The 20,088-nt window shown below is 41.9% G+C and overlaps 1 long non-coding RNA gene across 1 annotated transcript in view; it reads right to left on the bottom strand.

Moving 5' to 3' along the window:
* Positions 1-19,179, bottom strand: part of LOC109634865 (uncharacterized) — a 43,060-nt gene extending 23,881 nt beyond the window's left edge. Inside the window, exons 1-2 of the long non-coding RNA XR_011239905.1 lie at positions 18,727-19,179; positions 18,549-18,601 (exon numbers count right to left, since the gene is read on the bottom strand). This is a non-coding gene — a long non-coding RNA (uncharacterized lncRNA). The remainder of the gene's footprint in view (positions 1-18,548; positions 18,602-18,726) is intronic.
* Between the last annotated feature and the right edge of the window lie 909 nt (positions 19,180-20,088).

Genomic DNA, 20,088 nt, shown 5'->3' with positions numbered 1-20,088 from the left:
CCTTGCAACTACAGCGGTGCTAATCTTGTATAGGAAGGGAACTGTCCAATCGAGGAGGGGTTAGACGAAGGATCAGGGAAAAGGGGGTAAATCTGACAGAAGAGGGAACTGACAGAAAGGTACAGGACAGAAGCTGTGACTGGATTCAACGTCGTCATCCTCCTCACTCCATCAACTCCAATATACCCGGTCAGATGATGCATGAAAATCCATTTATGCTACAAGCCAGGAGGGAAGATGAAGGGGAGAAAGAGATGGGGAGATACAAAAGATGGATAGGAGGACAGATGCATGTCTACTGGTGGTCTATGGCCAAAACCAATGGCACCAACGAGCACAACAAATTTCAGTGTTGACGATGCACTGTTGGCAGCAAAGCACGCAAATAAAAAAACTCTTTTCAGTTCCATCAGTTTGTGGCTCGGGACTTAATTTTAGGTTTGTATTTCAAAGGACTTTAAGAGACGTCTTGGTTTTGTATGAAAGACACTAATTGGATTGGTTGTCACCACCTTTTGGATGTGGGGGAAATGTTGTGTTCTCAAACAGCGTTATGCAAAATGTCAATTTGATCTTCTGTATAGAGTGATGCTCTTTTAATAAATACATTCTTTGCCGCCAAATGGAGGAAAATAGCAACGCACGCTGATAGATAATGACACAGAAATTTGAAATTAGGTGAGAAACACTTTTAAAATGGCACGGTCTTCTTCCAGTAACACTACACATTAATTATCTGAAGTCAGCTGCTGGAATGGAACAGAACAATAAAACAATCCAATAAAACAAAAACTAGTCACAAAAGAAAACATATGTGTTCATTTTTATTAATGTCTGAACTTTTAGGAGAATAAGACTCAGGTTTATTTTTTTTCTGTCCTCAGTACTTAGACAGTGCTAAGTGGAGTGTGGGTGGGAGACGGGTTCTTTATAAATTGGACCTTACAAAGTACTTGAGTGAACAAGACTAAGACATATTGCCATTCCACATAAAAGGTGTATTTTCCAGAGCCCAACAAACATGACAGTTGAGCTGTCTCAGAGTAGCTCTTGTGATTGGTCACTGCTGTAAACCTGATAACCTCTTTGTCTCTAAAATTAGAGGGTCTGCAAGTTGTGTTGACCGAAGAAATTCACATTTCTTTCTATCACTTTTTGCACATTGAAACAGGACTTAACTCTGTAAATTATCATAAACTGATGTGTTTTGCGTCTCAATTCATGCATTTGCATTTATTTTTACTGCACAAGCATGATCACACCGACAGTTACGGCTTATTGCACACAAATAGTTGAGTGTAAAGCTGCTAACCATCAACGGTACAAGTTTTTTTGGGAAAGGGGAACAACATCGACGTTACATATTGCAATCGTCATTTCCATTATGTGCACACAGGCTGTGTTGGATTTGAGACAAAACTACACTGTAGGAATTCATGCACCGCTCCAGTGTCTATACTGTGCACAACACGTAAAAGAGCACACACTGACGTACCCAGTGTCAGACCCACAGATAGTTATTGTGTGAATTTGAGTGCTCTTGCAGGAAATGTCATTTGGGATGAGCTCGAGCCCCCGTCTCACCCGTGGACCCAGGTGTTGGACATCCCCTGTAATTGCCCCCCCATGGTTCGCCTGTGTGCATCACACCTGAACTTCCCCAAAACACACCAACGGTTATGAGTGACACAAAATCCTGTTTGCACGTCCTGTCACAGAAAACAGATTTGCTTTCTGACAAATTGAAATTCAATAAGCTATATAATTGCTTTGAAAACATATATAGCACCTCTGTTGCTATATAGTGAAGAGAGTGAAATGTAGAGTATGAGTAGATGTGTCTATTTATCTGTTTTATTTTGAAACTTCTGCTCTCCGTCATTTCTGTTCACTAGATCTTATTCTGCCTTTAATTGTTTAAGACTCTCAGTTGTGGGCACACAGTGTCTTCAGGGGATGGAAAAGAGCAAACAAGTGTTTGTTTATCAAAGCTTGGCCAGTGAGTCAAAAGTCAATTTATCTTGCTGAACAAGGTGGCAGAAGCCGGCCAGGATTAAAGAACTGGGTCTCGGGCCGACTCTCACCTTCAGCACTCTCTCAACTCGGAATGAGAGTGCTCCATCATCCAACGCGCTCTGTGACACCAGCTGGGCAACCGGGTGGAAAGAGCAATGGGGTGTCGTGCTCTCCCACAAGCACCTTCCTTGTGGTGCGACCAGGCGTGCTTTGGTTTCACCTCACGCATCAACTGCACATGAACAAAGAGGAAGCACCTCGGCGGCTGCTCGTGATCAAGGCCATTACTGGAGTCGGCAACATGAAAGAAAAACGTATTTGTCTTTTTTTACGTTGGAAAGTTACGGTAAATAAAATATATGTTCAGATTTCACTTTTTTGGCAAAGACTTCACAGGAGCGAGCACCAGCATCAGCACTATTCAGCAAACACATTTATTACAAAACATCCCCCAGGTAACAAGACATTACTGCAACCGAGTTTTACAAAAGGCACGTCTGCCATTTGACTTTCTCTCCTTCAACTTGTTTTCTAACAAGAAAACGCTCGCCGCTGTTTGCATCGCATTCATTTTAATTAGAGAACGTGGGCATCGCAGGACGACAACATGCATTCTAATTTAATCTAATTACCTGAAAAGCAGGACTCTATCCATAACTGTCACTTTTTAATCATGAGGTTCCTTTTAAAGAGCAACAAAATAAGTGAAAACCGGAGGAGTTTCTCATCACAGCATCGCAACCTCATGGGCAGTAAATGCTGGAGATACGTAAAAGTAAAAGTTTGCCTTTGATACATACGAGCCTAATCTTTTCCACTTAGTGAGAACTTTACGATCCGTATTAATTGCCATGCACAGCATGCACACGCACTGTAAGATGGAGAAAAATATGTATCTGGAATGCATGGGGAGTTCTTTCACATTTGCCCCCAAACAGTCATGCTGAAAATCTAAGGCAAATTTTCATTTTACGGCCCGTCAGCTCCCTGATACAAAGCAAATGAATGCAGCAGCAAACAAATCTATCAAATCCTACATCAAAACAACCGTGCTCTCTCCATGTGACTTAAGGACAGACATAGCAGAGGAGAGGAGCGAGGGAGGAGAGGAGGAGGCGGCGGTGAAAGGAACAGGAGGAATTGTGGACAGTGCTGAATGTATGACCCAACCTGCTGACTTCAGAAAAGCCCTCGGCGAGAAAGTCTTTTGGCTCCGATCCTGGTTAACTGCAAACTCTATTTGACGAGTGAGAGGAAATTATTGCTCTGAGGATTATGTCTCATACACAGAAACATAACTCTGTTGTGCGGGGAAACAGTTAATGAGAGGAGCAATAAAATGAAGGGTGATAATTGTTAGGGTTCGGCTGATATGGTTTTTGCAGGGCTGATAGATGATGTTTGGAGCCGGTACAGTAAAACTGAAAATCTATCACCAACACAGAAGTGCTGCTACTGTTCGACTCACCGTGGTGTCCAGGTGTTTATTATTTTGTCTATTCCATTTATAGAAGGCACATCTGTAGAATACAATAATGGCTCAACAGCACCAAACAAGATCCTCATAAGTTTCCATGATGATTTATTGCAGGGCTATTAAATTAGCTAATATCATGTATAACGTGCTGCTGTAAGCATTTTGTCCAGTTGCTGGGATTTTAAAGCCGAAATAGATTTAGAGTGAAAATGAGAATTTTGATGACAAAATTTAGAATAACGTTGTTCAGGTGTTTCTACTCTATTTATATGAATGAGGGTACGCTACATAACAGAAATACCTCTCTGTAAAATGTATAAACAGCATTGAAAATATATGAACTGTAAAATTGAAAATAATGTAAAAAAACGGAACATTCTAACTTTTATCGATGGAGGATTTATTGTGGGACTATTGCATTAGACTGTTAGGGAAGTACACCTTATTAAAACCGAGAGATACCTAACTCTCAACTCAGATTATCCGTTTTGTTCAGTGTGATGATCATCAACGTCTGCAGCCTAAGAAGAGGAAGGACAGCGCTCCTGTCTTACTAATGTCTTATAATTAGGCTACCGACACTACCCGGGACATTGTTGACCACATGACGCGCGTCTCCCTCCGAGACCTCCAGCACAATCAAGAGGAGAAACGTTTATTTTCGACGCGGGGCCGGGGAAAACAAAGGGTCTTTCGGAGGCATCGACGCGTGGAGGCAGCAAATGAAAGTACAGGTTGGAACGGCTACAAGTGCACTGACGTATAGAGCGGTATCAGTTCAGTTCAATGCTCCTCGCGAGGCATCATGGTGGGTTGAAAATGTCAATTTCATGCCATACAGACTCTGATTAAAAAGCCTAATGGATACCTGTCTGGAACATGACAGGTTAATCAGTGTCTTTTCATCAAGCTTTTTGTCCAGCTCTGCTTGAGCGTTGCTTCCCTTCAACAGGAATGGCAAGAAGAGAAATGGAAAAGACATGGACAAGATGAGACATTAGACCTTTAATTAGAGGCACACTTATGAGCCACTGTGTCTACCTCAGTGCTCCCACTAAATGCATGCTGCATATTGATGTTCAGGAGAATGCTCTGAGGCACTTAGATTGTTCTTGCTCCTGCGGGCATAATGACATAACTGGACCTTTGATTTGAGATGACATCGGTTGATTCAATAACGGGAGAAGCAGTCAGTGGACATCACACACACTGGAGCTACAGAGCCGACACACATTCACACTTCTGCACATCCATGCAAAAAACAAATCTAAATTGTGATTTAGGAACTTGTGCTGATAAAAACGGCTAAAATTAGACTCTCTTCATCTGAGTTTTTTTTTTTTTTTCACCAAGTCACTGCACTTGAAATGATGACTTTGGAGAAATTAATGTGCAACTGGGTTACTTTCAAAAGGCTCCGAGTACAGTGAGGGGGAGAAATGCAATCAGTCATCAATGGCCATAAATTCCATTGCGGAGTGAAGAGAGACTGCCGCGTTTGTGCTGACACTGTAAAATAGTTTTGACAGAGCACTGGCTGGTTTTACAGTTTTTTTTTTTTTTTGCAACGAGTTTTTCCATTAGGGAAATATCTACTCAGTCTATACCTCCACTGAGGTGTATGCATGTACTGAAGGTGTTTTATGTATGCGCCGGTGTGTACAGGCACGGTCTGCATACAACACAGCAGCACCAGAGAAGAGGCAAGCGGATGGGTGAAGTCATTTCCGGCTCGTCAAGTGCCACTGAAACCATTTAATTTAATAAGCCATAACTCATCGTGTCGTCGGGACGTATTAGGAACCCGGGTGATGAATTGCACTTTAAAGGCAAATAAACGCTATCAGAAATCTGCTTTTTAATGAGCATGTGCACTGAATCACGTTGCCTGTCTACCACACAGAGAAAAATAGGGCTTTGATGCTTCTGCAAGACCCCCCCGCCGCCCCTCCAGAGTGGGGGGATTTGACGAAAAACATAATGCTCTGCAAAAAAATCTGCCAGGTTGCACCAAGGCGAACAGACGTAATGATAATATAAGCTGTAACGGTGAACCACTTCTCCACATGACCAAGCTTATACCAACCTTATTTAAATGGTGATGAGGAGAATTTTCTTAAGCAATGATTGCACTGGGGATTTGGGGGTGAACCTACCACACTGTGACATCTGTGCTTGGGTTTCATTGTTAATGAAACTGAATATTGTAGCTACAGGTTATTGTCTGAAAAGTGTTAGCAGCCATCACTGGTAATGCTAACTATTGAGTTTTTCAAACAGGGATCCCTTTAAATGCACTACTTGAGGATTGTTGAGTAAAGGTTTTCTCGTTAGCTTTAATTATCTATAATTACTAGCAGAACAGAAATCGCCATAAACTCAAATAAATGAATGCATTCATGTGGGTGATTTCTCTGTTTGCCAACTATTTGTATCACAACTCTCAAAGAAACTTCGTTCAAAATTGCGATGAACAAATTGTCCAGCCAAGGTATCAGTAAAAGATCCCTGCAGCCACCTTGTGGTGGAAAATTATTTTGCATGACAGCAGCCTCAAAGCTCTACTGGGAGATTTTTTAATCGCTACGTGAAACCGTCCTGCAGGAGAATCTAGGTTCAACTGTGTGTGACACAATGCATGAATATAACCTCTACCACAGACCTGCCTGCACACAACCCTCACTCTCCTGCGAGTCCCACCACCCTCCCCCAACGACGCACAAACACACGCTTTAATCATTTAGACTTCCATTATCACAGCTTCCTCTTCTCATTACTCAACCGAGTTCTCCTCACTACTGAGCCATGAACCAAAATTAATTCATTACCTCGTCTTCCCCACCAGATTGGGATCTTTCTGGATTTTATTTCAAACTCAACCATTTGACGTTTTCTATATTTTCTCACAGAACCCGTTAGATTAATGAATCTAAGCCAAACGCAAGTTACAGGGTAGAACTGCTCCAGTGAGTAAGGGCAGGATGAAGACAACTACATACGGTCTCAATATTACTGAGGCAATTTCACTGAGACAGGAAAGTGCGACTGGGAGGTTCCCATCCACCGCAGGTTGTCAGTCACACAAACCTGTGCCTGGTGCCTTTGAACACCGTGTGCGACCATGCTCAGCTTGTTCCTTGACTGTCGTCTTCACCCCTCCCCGCCAGCTATTTCCATCCTGCTTCAGCGCATTTCAAATCTAAGGGAAAACAAACAAGCAATGACATTTCTCCATTATTTGCAAGGAAGCCCACTGCTCAAGTCCTGACACTTGCATAATGAGAAGTAGACGTACATGCAACCCCCCTCCCCTTCTCGAGCTCGATTAAATGATCTACAGCTACAGCCCAAGGACTTTGATCACTTTGTTGGATATGGAAAAATATACTTATGTATAATTTGCTCTGAAACAAAGGCAAGTAAATCCTCTGCGGCTGCATTTTATGTGCTTTTAAAAGACTTCACACATGATGTGGTGACAAACATTTTTGAAAACATGAAAGAAGTTTTATCAGTAAAACATCAGTCGTACAACTTTTGGCAGTCACTTCAATGGTTAGCACGCGAGCTCCCCTCCACTGAATCCTCAGAATCGTGGGAAAAAAAACTTTATGGGAACATTTTACTCCCCTCCACAGACTTAACTTGAAAAATAGTCAAACCCCAACACTGACATTGGATTATGTATTTTCTTTTTGGGGAGGAAAAATCTGCTGCCTCGGCGCATAAATAAAGAAACGGTCTCGAGCAGCTCGACATAGATGCTCTGAGGATAGCCAGAAAAAAAAGGGAAATTAATTGGGAAACTCTGGACTAAAGTGTGATTGTGACTTTGATCAATGACTGGGGAAACTCATTACCAGCGTGGGCCAGTGCGGGAGGCGGACCCTAATTGCGTGCCAGTCTGTAATTCTGTGCCGTAATTGACAGCTGGATGAAGCAGGTGTGCCCAGTGACACGGTGGCGCGATGAGAGAGACAAAGGAGAGAGGGACAGAGAGATCACAAGATGGCACTGTAGGAAACTGTGAGGAAAGAAAAAGGCAAAGGGAGTGTCTTTACATTGCTTGGCACGGATACCTGAGGTCAGGGAGACGGAGAGAGGAAGGTCTCAGAGTTTATTCATCCAGAAAAGACCAAAAAAAAGCACTGAAAGGAAATGTGGATTGTTTTAGCTTTCTCATTGGTGTTGAGTGTTTGAACTTAACACTTAATTGTGATTGATTTTAGTGCCACCTAGGAAAAAGTTGTGCCTGATCACATTGTGTATATTGTAAAGGCCTGACCAAGGACCCGTGCATCTCTCACCACGGGTCCCGGGTCATTATAATAACTGAGCGGACACAAGAGGACCCAGCTGGCTCTTGGAGGATGAATTATATGCATCACAACGAGGGACAGGGCAGCAGGCTGCTGAGGATACGCTGGGTAAGACACAGTTTAGTTTAGCCAACGTGTGAATTAACAGCAGTGCAGATACAAATGCACCAGATCAGTATTTTTTTCAGATACGGACCTTATTCATTTTATTACATATCATTTAGCTGACTTACAAAAGGTGCATTCAACCATGAGGATACAAATCCAGAACAGCAAGAATCATTTAAGGACTAACTTATTTTTAATTTTTAAATAGATGTGGAAGATGTGTAGACTCTTATTAAGGGGGCGGGGTATCATGACACTCAGTTTGTTAATTTCATTATAAAATTCTGTCTCCTGTTTCCTGGCTAAATATATTCTCGCTTGTCTGATGTTACCTTTAAAACAATGAGTTTCACACAATGAGGTACACTGATTTTAAATTTGGAGTAAAGCTAGAGAGGGGCTGAAAATTCCTGCTGTATTTCAATGATAAATGCATCACAGCAACGTGTATACAGAACAATCCATGAGGCGGAAGGAACTACATGCAGAGCTCAGAGATGGAATTGTGCTGAGACACAGATCGGGGAAACATTTCTGCAGCCTGTGTTCCTTATAAACACAGGTCATTATTCTTAAATGAAAGAAGTTTGGAACAACCAGGTGTTTACCCAGAGCTGGACGCCCCGACCAAACACAGAAATCGGGGGCGCAGGGCCTTGGCAAGAGGGGTGACCCAGAACCGAATGGTCACTCTGGCTCAGCTCCAGAAGAAGAAGTGAGTTAATCCTGGGACAACCGAAGAGAAAGCTTTTAGAAACAGAACCTAAAGGATTCTCGTGAGGAGACTGAAGTGAGGCCCGGGTTTGCATGTGTAAAACTTGACTGACGATCACCGAACGGCTTCCACTTGTCAAAATTCTGCAGCTGGGTAAACGTCAGTGAGTCAGATGGTGAGTTGCAGGCCAGTTAAAGGAGGTGCTTCGCATCTAATAAAGAGCACACTCCAAACAAAGCCTGCCTGCTTGCTTAATGTGATACACCATTAGAGAGAGGCTTTTGTGGGCTTTTTTTTTTTCTTTTTTTGCCATCTTCTGGCAAGCTCTCATAGACCAGAGGCGAAGAATGTTGAATTCAATCAAGCACGCCATAATTCCTTTCAGTGTATGAGTGGGGCTGACTCACAGGCGTCTAATGGCTGCTCATAATCAAGCACCATGATTAAGCACTTGGGGAAGTGGGCACACACTGAAAGTCCTTTGGAGATGTCCTTTCCCTTAGAGCTAAGTACACTCATTACCTTGCGACGGCGGGTACGTGGGTGCTTCATTAGCTTTTATGCAGAGTTGCCTGTATTTGCTCATAGTTTTTCTGATTTCCACAGAGTGAAAAGATGCTCCGAGAGCCCTTGACAGGAACAGTTTGAAGTCTTTATGCCGGCTATGTGGCGACAGGAAAGTCTCAAACTGTTGTAATTGCAAGTTTCATGGTCTCACTCCAAGCAGATTTTTTTTGGAACAAAAAAACCAAGCATCTCAGCCTTAATAATTTGACATAATACATTTTTGAATAAGTGACAATGTTATAGCAACTTACGTAAATCACAAACAACCACCGTGCCGCTATGATATTCCAAACTATTCATAAAACTAATCGTTTTCCTGCTTTTATCGGCACACTACAAATTATATGATGCAGTACTTCCTCAAATGTTTAACTGTAACACCCATGTCTTCCCTTTTCATTTCGGTGCCCATGCATATTACCAGGTTAGAGCAGCTACACATCCTGCATGTGCTGCACATTTCTTGTTCTGGAGGTTCAGGGTCTCACCGAGTTTCTCCATGTGCAGTGCGTCGTTCACAGATAAGAATATTTGCAACACTTAAAGTACCAGTGCCTTTCAAAGTAAAATAATAAAATTAAAAAAAGACGAGCACATATGAATAAAATTGTGCTTTTGATGGGTCATGGTCACCACAAAGTGAGCTGAACCTCTCAGGATGCTTTGATTGTGGACTAATTATAATGTAAACCCTGCCTGTAGAGACTTGACTGTGGCTACAGGCCAGACAGAGGATGACATTCTCCACATGGCGAGCTACATTAGATATCCAGACAGATGCTTCGGCCGCACAGACTCATTAGCGAGGGCCATCCAGGTTCTGAACCATTAACTACAACTTTGACTACAGCCATCTGTATTCTAAAAACACCATGTATCCCTTTCAAGCATTCTGACGTCAAGTTTGCTCTTTGAAACTTTGACACCATTTCTACAAATGTGCCAACTGACAAGTTATAAAACCAGGGTTGAAGTAATATATATATATATATATATATGTGCAAAAATATTAAATTAACACGAGCTGCTTTCAGACATGCACTGGACTCCGCAGATCCTCAGGAGGATGTGTGAAAGGTGAACTCTGGGTAAACCACGAGGCCAATTCTCCGGATTTTACCCAGAGGTCATGTCTGAAAAACGGCTACGGCCATCGTTCAATAACTGCGTTTCCGAACGTCAGCAGACATTACGCTGCTCGTGAGATTTAAAGTATGGTTCTGCAGTTTCTACATTAACAAAGGTCCACGTCAGAGTTTACAAATCTGTGCTCATGCTTGCACGCACACACAAACAGCCACACCACTGCCTCGAGGCATTGGGGAAGATGAATTGCCACAGAAGAGTTTTCTGAATCATATTACAGTCCACAGATTTTAACCATTATAGGTAAACCTCCTGGCAAAAAGATTAGTCTAATTAGTTTTCTCTTCAACTAAGCTCATCTTTGGTCGGACACATTCATGATGCATTGCCTCTTTTAAATTTAGAGAAGCAAGTAGAATGGCACTTTAATCAAGTGTTTTACATCTTCCAATCTGTTTACCCTTGTCATCCTAATGAGACTGGAAATGCTTAAATGGCTCTCCAAACAATTTATTGATGACGATTTGCTTAATATTTGGCTGAGGAAGCCGGGCCGCGGGAAAAACAAACAAGAGGAAAATCCCGGGAAACAGTTGCGCTGCTCTGACTTTTCTACATCAAAGACATCTTCCATCAACTTTGAGCCATTTTTCCTCCTCAAAACATGGATTTGATGATACTCATCTCTCACACCTAAAATAAGCACAGACAGATGCCTGACAAATGTCCCGATATCTATCAAAGCACTATCTCCTTGTCTTGTTTTTTTCCCCCCTATCCATACAGCTGCTGAAAATATATCACTGCCTCTGATCCCAACTGTCGACATGTCTGCCGAATGTCACACAAGTTTTCAGACAGGCTGTCAGTGTGTGTTGTGCGGACAAACATTGTGCGCGATGTATGTGGGGCTGTTGTATGATTGCCTGCAACACACACACAGATGTGCGAGGGAGCGCTACTGTAATTTTGCACGCGCGTGTGAGGGATCCAGAGAGGGATAAATCCAATCCATTACCTGGCGGGGCTCAGGGCAGCTCAATCGATGGCACTCTCAGTGGCTGCTGATGAACTTCCCTCTCTGACAAGGTGTATCATTCAGACCTGTCGCAGAGCAAGACCGTCTGGCATTTCAAAGCACCAAGTAAACCCGAGGCCAAAGATTTGACTGGAGGGAAACTCGGCACAGAGTCCACACACATTTGTGTTTAGAAAAGATAGCTCCCTCTCCATTCAGTTGAAAGGCTGCGAGTAGAGCTGTGTGTAAGCATAACGTTAAATTGCAACAGCCTTAATTCAGCCCTCAGCGCTACTGAGCACATGCATGGTTTGAATTTAAACTGTGGTTATATTCGCACATGGAAAAACAGGGAGCAACATTCTTTGTGCACGTCAAATCTCCACTCTCCTCCAAGTATGTTTTCTTATCGCCTGGCTGCCACTTCCCTCTGCTCTGAAAGGGGAAAACTAAGGGAAGGAGAGATGGAGGAGCACTCAGTGTAAAGGAGGAGGAGGAGGAGGAGGAGGAGGAGATCAAATGGCAGGGCGGTTATGAGATGTGTGTCTGATGCCTTTTCAGACGCCGCTGTTTTGGCCGCCGCACCAGTCAATCACGATTACAATGGCGAGGAGAGATGGGAGCAGTGGTGCAGAAAGAGCAGGAGTGATAATTACAATGCAAGGGACAAGATAATGAGAACACGCTGCACTCTCCCAATCATTTCATGTATCAGCTGCCGAATGACCCCCCCCCCCCAGCTCTGACAACCAGCAATCACAGGTCATATTTGTGGGATCCAAAATGAATTAATTTGATGACAGCAGTGGGGGTTGTGATCCGTTTCTGCATATGCACGTGTTTGTCTGTGTGCACCGTTCTGTCAAATGTCAAAGAATATTTACTGGTATACTTTCCCCCCATGAATAAAGCACATGAGCGTGACGTCATCATTGTTTGTGGATGACGCAAGAAAATTCCTGATCGCCAAACAGATTCATATTTGTACTAATATTGTAACTAATTCCAATAATCATAGCTTTAAATCAATATTTACTATCCTACTCCTTGTTGAGGGTTAACCACCTGATTAATATTGTAATTCACAATAAGAAAATCAAGTGCAACAGCAGAAATAAATTTGAAACACTTCATTTAAAGGTTCAGTGTGTATAGTTTAGTAACATCTAGTGGTGAAGGTGCATGATGCAGCTGAACACTCCTCATCTCACCCTCCCAACATGAAAGAGAAGCTGATGTGAACTTCAGCTGTCATGAAAACTCAAAAGGTTTTAGTTCATCCAGTTTGGACGACAGTAAAAAACATGGCGGCCTCCACAGAGAGGACCCCCCCGCCATGTAAATATAAAGTATTTAAATATAAAGGGCCCATTTTATGGTTAGGAAAACCACAATTCATACAATTTAGATGAAATACATCCGTGAAAACATCACAAGGATTATTTTATATTCAATTTCTGCCAAAAATCCCTTTCACCTAAATCTTACACACTGAACCTTTCACATCCATATCCATGTAAACATCCAGCTGCCGCGTTCAGCACAAAATAAAAACCTCCACATCTAAAATCACTGTAACAGAAAAAGCTCTATCACTCCTTATTTTTTTTACTAAGACTTTCTTCTGTGTTCATCACGACAACAAACTCAGATTACTATTCTGTGTACTCCCTCAATGTGCTGAGAGCAGTGCACGCTGTCCCACTGCTCCACTTACAGTCAGCTGAGGACATTAATCAAACCATGGTATGAATTACATTTTAACAAAAAGCATAAAGAGGCTTAATGGAAATGAAGTTGTTTGTGATCGGCATGATTATCAGGGTACTGTCTCTTGACTGGAGGTATACTTGAGCCATTTGGGAAAAGACAAATCAAATGATAAAGGAAATCCGCTGATTTGTTTTCTGTATTTGTACGTGCAGTCTGTGAAAACAACTGACGAGCCGTCCACACTAATGCAGATATTTAACCAAACAAAACTTTTTAAAAGAGGAGAAACAATGATTTCACGGCTCACTCTGCACATGCTTCTTTGTGTAATGAGCAGGCTCCGGAAACAACAGCAGCAATGGCAGCTGTATACCAGTGTCTCTACGTCTAATTGCAAGTTTGCAGCTAAATCTGGCATCACTGCACCGGTTTACCAGCAGCACAGGCGTCTGTCTCAATTCGGACCACAGCGTTCCTCTCTGGTATTTGATGGATTGTCGGTGTAGACTTTATCGCCTCCTAATGGCCTGGTTTCTTGCATGTTTGACTGTTTGTAGTCAGTCATAGTTTGTAGGTCTTGTGGACAAAGGAGAAAATATCCAATTCAAAATAATAAATGCCGAAGTGCAGACGAGGCCTGACTTTGTCTTTGTTACCTCGAGTCTTTAAAATACTGGGTCAACGCCATTCGTTACATCATTTGGTCGCTGCACAGAACTTTATCAATTACTTTATATTAGAACTCTAACAAGTGAAGTGCTTGCAACATTTCCAGCGCCGCTGTGACAAAATGCTCTTTACCTTGTCCGAGAGCCGTAAGCGTGGCGACTTGCAGCACGCGAGAGGAACAACGGCACCGAAAAAAAACGGCGACTCTGAAAACTAAAAAGTCTTTGAGAGCATTAATTGTGTTTGCTTGCACAATGTCAATCAACTGATCCTTGCAACCAAAGCTGTTCACACAAATGCACGAGGAGGGGATGATGGAGATTACAAATTATATGCATCCATGGTCTGTTTAAACAGGTGTCAAAGATAAGGCTGCTTTTCCTCCTTGGCATCGAATGAATGACAAGAGTTGCAGAGTCACACCGGATGCGTAGCAGGACAGAGCGTCACCTTGAGGAGCAGGTTACCTCGTTGACCTCATGCTCGACTCTTGCACGAGGCGTTTGCTGTACAGCCTCAAGGTAAACAAACGTCAATCCAGCTATTAATTAATATCAGGGCAGCCGAAATATTTAGCACATAAATAACCGCTGCAAAAATAGATACGACACACAAACCAAAATAATTATAAACTGATATTTATAAAAAGGTGAATACATTGCTCTTTGTGCACACGTGCATTTCTACATAGTGTAAGAAACAACAAAAGAGGAGGAAGGTTGAAGAGAAAGAGACCACACAGTAAAAAGCTGCTTGAGGGAACAGGCAGAGCTAATCCATGGTTATCAACACTTTTAAGCCTGCAGACTTCAGAGCCATTTGCAAACGCTCCCCCCCGACCCCGCCCCCTCCATTTCTACTTTGCCTTCCCTTTTTTCGCTGGCACACTGAGATGCCGGCGTTTTCCACCTGAATCCGTGACAGACCGCACGCGAGCGACGGCGCGGTAATGGTTTCCAGGGAGACGGCAACAGCCTAGGCTCTGAGGTGTTCAGGCGCAGGGCGTGGGGGGGGGGGGGATACAATGCATTTCACCCAATTTCTACTCCCAGGCACGAGCCACTGAGTCCTCTATCCAGCAAGCTTCTACTTGAACCCATGTTTAAAACATCATCTCGGGCAGTAACAAGTGAGGATTGCAAACCACTGGTGTGTGTATGAGTAATTCCCCCATGGACGGGCCGGTCTGACCAACAACGCAGAGGCTGTTATTTAGAACTTTACACATGCAGAAGATTACTGGAGGTAAATCCTCATAAAGATACGAGGGGTATTCGGAATTGTTAGACCTGCTGTTAAAATTGAATTCTTTTCATCAGGTTAACAGGAACGGTTCCAGCCACAAAGGCAGGAATTGCATCCATTTAACGTTTCTTATTTTCCGCCTCAATGTCCTTCAAAAAGGTAAACAAGGCCCACGACTAACCTTAAATGTCAAACCTTTTATTGCCATCAATTACCTGCTGCAAACAAGCCAGGTCATACATCTTGTTTTTCATTTCGCTTTGTGAGAAATAGAAGTGTTAAATTCTTTGAAAACACAACGCAACATTTTAAAAGAATTTCTTTTAGAAAAAAAAAAGGGGAAAAGGTGGACGTAGCAAAAAACAAGGATAATGATGGACAGATAGGATATTTATAGAAATCTCACTGAGACGATGAAAGTAAAAGTCACTTTTTCATTCCAGTGACAGCCGACGTCAGTTTTTGTATGAATACTTGGTTTAGCGACCCGGCTAAAAAAAGGATATGAACAGTTTCTCAATTAGTTTTAAAAGAAAACGATCGGCTGGGGTCAAACCCCTAACATGCAATCAGCGTGGCCTCTGTGAAAATCAGGAAGATTAGGGAGGGCACAAAAAAAAATGGTTTCTCAGCTGAAGAAAGGATTAAAATTTTTTCAAATTGCAATTAAAAAACACTAAAAAGTCACAGGGAGGGAAAGTTAACGGGGAGCCGCGCTCAAAAACTCCAGCGTTGTCTCGCTCTTGTGCTGTACATTCTTCCATCATTCTAATCCTTGTAATAGCTTTCAGAGCATTATGGAGTCTAAGCTTCCGTCTTGCATGATATTGATTTGCTGCAGGTGAAGGAAGCCGATAGTGGTTTGTTGCAGGTGCGGGGGAATAAACGGCAACGGAAACAAACAGAGCGGCAGAATGTCGTCAAAGGAATCCATCTTTGGGTGAATTTGACGTACGGGACATGCAGAACAGAATAAGACGGAAGGGAAAAGATACAGCGAGTGGAATGTAATTCACATCACGCTACAGATCCATGTAGCGTCAAAGCCTCTGTAACTATAACCTTTCGAGAGACTAATCTCAACATGTGTCCTGCTGGCTCTTCCCTCTCGGTCTCGTGCGCGCCCGTTTCTCTGCAACGAGCCGTCATCACAGTGACTTCGTTTAATGCAGGCGAGTGGAAGAGGCTCATAAGTGGAAGTTGTGGAAACAGCCCTCAGGCCGGAGTGGAGCAAAACCAAAAAACGATGCTTTAATGCCCCCTAGTGACGAGTTCTGATAAAGCCAGGGGAGACTTCCCCATGTGTCAGGTGCTCCATCTCAAATCCTTTTTTAATGTTAGACCAACAAATATTTGCATTTCCAGCAGCATCGTACGTTCAATGTTTCTAAAACATACCACACCATCAAAACATGTTGCTCCTCAAATGATTCTCTACTGAGTTAACTGTGTGAACAAAAGAACTTTCAGCAGCAGCAATTGCCACCTATGCTCCGTGCAGCTTCTTCTCCCTGTCCTCTCTTAAGCCACCCTCTCAAGTCGGAAAATTTGGTAAATCCCCGGAACAGACTACACCCTGCTGCTATCCTGCTCCAGCGTGCTCATATTTAGGATTCCACCGACCTCACAGGGTCCCGTTTTTTTAAATCTTCCGCGGCAATCAGATTTCACACTCTCTTCTGCTCCAAGTAAGAGGGCCTCTACCCATAATCCTGTTCCTGCTGCTTGTCAGGATGACAACAAGAACAGAAGCCCTGTGGGCTGCGTGTGCATGAATGTGTGTGTGTCTGTATTTGCACGCATATCTACACAACTGGGCACAGGGTGGTTTGCTGAACAAGAAATACAGACAAGATAGGAAAATCTAAAAAAAACTGCTGAGGAAGAAATTGCGTGGGGAAGGAAGAATACACGCCGTTAACAGAAATACTGCACATATGAAAAATACTGAGAAATACTGTCCCTATGTTAATGGTTCATTTTGCTCATTATGTGCTAATCAGTCAAAAAATATTGTATTTCACATTAGAATCCTTTTCTTTCCTTGTAAAGCGGTTTCAACTATTCCATGACTCATCCTGCACTCTGGGGCCTTTACTCATTTTGTGACTGTGATAACGCTCACTCGAAAATTTTAGCGAATTTTAATTTTTTATCTCGCTCCCCATGGCAACGAATTCTGCAATTTCCAACCAGCCCACAGGGACCTGCCCTGGCCGGTTCATTGGTGAAATCTGCAGACGTGGGCAAAGGTGGGCGAGAGAGGACCTTGACAACAGAGCAGCCTTTTGTCGAGAACTTTCCAAGTTGAGCTGCTAGTGGGGGCTCGGCACACGCTCCACACTGTTGGCTGAAGTAAGTGCCAATCAATATCTTATTGTGGTTTTACCAGAATGAAATGTGATCCTGCATCTTCAATCTCACCCTTGGACTTGTAAGTTAAATATCAACTTTAAATAAAATTCAAATAAGCACCCAATTAATCAATAAATTGTCTAAAACCTTTTGTATCTGGGGCAGGGCTTACCTTCCGTTCACAGCAGAGGATCTAGTGAAATCATTTATTTGTCTAGGGTCATCTCATGGTATATTGCAATGAAATGGCAAGACCTTCCAATACTATACAAAGAAAGTCCACAATTTCCACACTGTGTCATTTAGTCATCAGTAAATTGGGAAATTTGAGACGTAAAGACGTTATCCTGTCCTCCCAACTTCTGTGTGCAAGCAACAGGCCACTGTAAATGTCAAACCACCATCTCAACGTGAACTACACTTGCATCTGCATTGGACAAATCTAAGAAGCAACAGGCAACAGAGAGCGTGTTTTTATTATTCCCCACTTATATCAACGAGAGTATCGGCTTAATACCAGAGACAGCTCTCTGCGTGATGCAACACAGGTAAACAACGCCAACTACTCGCTACATCAACAAAGAAAACTGAACTATGATTCATTGCAGAACTGTTGTACCAGGACTGGTAGAAGATGTGCACGGTTTGTTTACCTGTTAAACTAGCGACTGAGTTCCTGAGGCAGATAACAAGTGGTGAGGAGCTGACATGAGGAATTTCAAACAGCAATCAGAGCTGAATAGATTTATTGGCAGCAGATCCGCAGCAGGTCGTGGACAAGCCAATCATCAACTATATAATGTGGAGGTAGGTAATGTGTTTTCCATGTTGTAAAGGAATTCTTAAGAAATTCTACCAATGTTAATATAAAAGAGCAAATTACCATCCACTCTATGGAAATTATGTTCACAGCACTTTATCATATGGAGGTTTATTTGGTGTATTTGATTTAAATTCAAGGGGGTTCCTATTACAACCACACGTTGCTTTTTTAATTAATTATATTTCTTAATATGGCAGCAGAGCTATAAAAATTGGCAGGTCGTGGATTCTTAAGGAAGAATGTTCTGGAGGGCTGCGATTATTCGAGGATAATTAGTGACTTAGCTTTCATTAGCTTTATAATTCAGTATAATTTCATATATTCAGAATTCTTAACAATGAATTCTTTAATTTTAGAAACTTTAAATATCCAAAGTTAAGCCAGTGTAAGCGCTTTCACCTCAACTTGTTCTTGGTTTTGTAGTAGCGCTGACTCACCGCTGGAGGAGCTGGTTTCTGGTTGTGGAGGAGTCCAACTCATTCACTCTGAACTGAAAACAAAAAAACAATGAACACAAAACGATCTGATCTTCTCATGATCTCGATATTCACATGATGCACACACACTTTACATTAGTGTGTGTGTGTGTGTTCTTTGTGTGTGTCTCTGACTCACCAGCTACTTCCAATTAGCATCCGTGGTGCGTTCAAGGCCCTTCGTAGGTTTCCCACGAACACGATCGACGCCCTGAAACCATAGACTGTTTATAAAGAGCCCGAAACGCACAAAACGTCACATTCAAGAGACAACACGAGAGAAAAACGCGTGGAGATCGTTCAGAAACCGAACAAGCAGTTTCTTAGTAACTATTAGCTTAGCTAGCGACACACACGACAAAGTTCAGGGGCAGCGGCCATGTTGTCTCAGATTGCGGTGCCTTGGCACCTGTCAGGTATTTCCGGTTAAATAAGGTTCTTAATGGAATAACAGTGCAGATGAAAACCTCAGCGGGCGTGTGATGAACCTCCCAGCGTCTGTTGAAGACAACGATCTGTGGTTATTGTTGATTTCAATCACATTACAACGTTAAACGTATTTAACCTGCAACACGTGACATGGTGATCAGAGGCTTCCTGCTCAGTGCTGCCACCTGTGGTCAGACACTGTATATATAATTTAATAGATAGATAGATAGATAGATAGATAGATAGATAGATAGATAGATAGATAGATAGATAGATAGATAGATAGATAGATAGATGGGTTAATAAATAGATAGATGGGTTAATAAATAGATAGATAGAAAGATAGATAGATAGATAGATAGATAGATAGATAGATAGATAGATAGATAGATGGATGATAGATAGATAGATGATGTGTTAATAGATAGATAGTTAGATAGATAGATGGGTTCATAAATACATAGATAGATAGATAGAAAGATGGGTTAATAGATAGATAGATAGATAGATAGATAGATAGATAGATAGATAGATAGATAGATGGGTTAATAGATAGATAGATAGATGGGTTAATAAATAGATAGATAGATAGATGGGTTGATAAATAGATAGATAGATGGGTTAATAGATAGATAGATAGATAGATAGATGGGTTAATAAATAGATAGATAGATGTGTTAATAGATAGATAGTTAGATAGATAGATGGGTTCATAAATACATAGATAGATAGATAGATAGATAGATGGGTTAATAGATAGATAGATAGATAGATAGATGGGTTAATAGATAGATAGATAGATGGATAGATAGGTTAATAGATAGATAGATAGATGGGTTAATGGTAAGATAGATAGATAGATAGATAGATAGATAGATAGATAGATAGATAGATAGATAGATAGATGGGTTAATAGATAGATAGATAGATAGATAGATACATAGATAGATAGATAGATGGGTTAATAGATAGATAGATAGATGGGTTAATAAATAGATAGATAGATAGATAGATAGATAGATAGATAGATAGATAGATAGATAGATAGATGGGTTAATAGATAGATAGATAG

This window comes from Paralichthys olivaceus, chromosome 22, assembly GCF_024713975.1.
Source record: "Paralichthys olivaceus isolate ysfri-2021 chromosome 22, ASM2471397v2, whole genome shotgun sequence".
In the NCBI taxonomy this organism is placed as follows: domain Eukaryota; kingdom Metazoa; phylum Chordata; class Actinopteri; order Pleuronectiformes; family Paralichthyidae; genus Paralichthys; species Paralichthys olivaceus.
The sequence above is the reverse complement of the archived record's forward strand: the minus strand, read 5'-3'. Positions and strand labels throughout refer to the sequence as shown.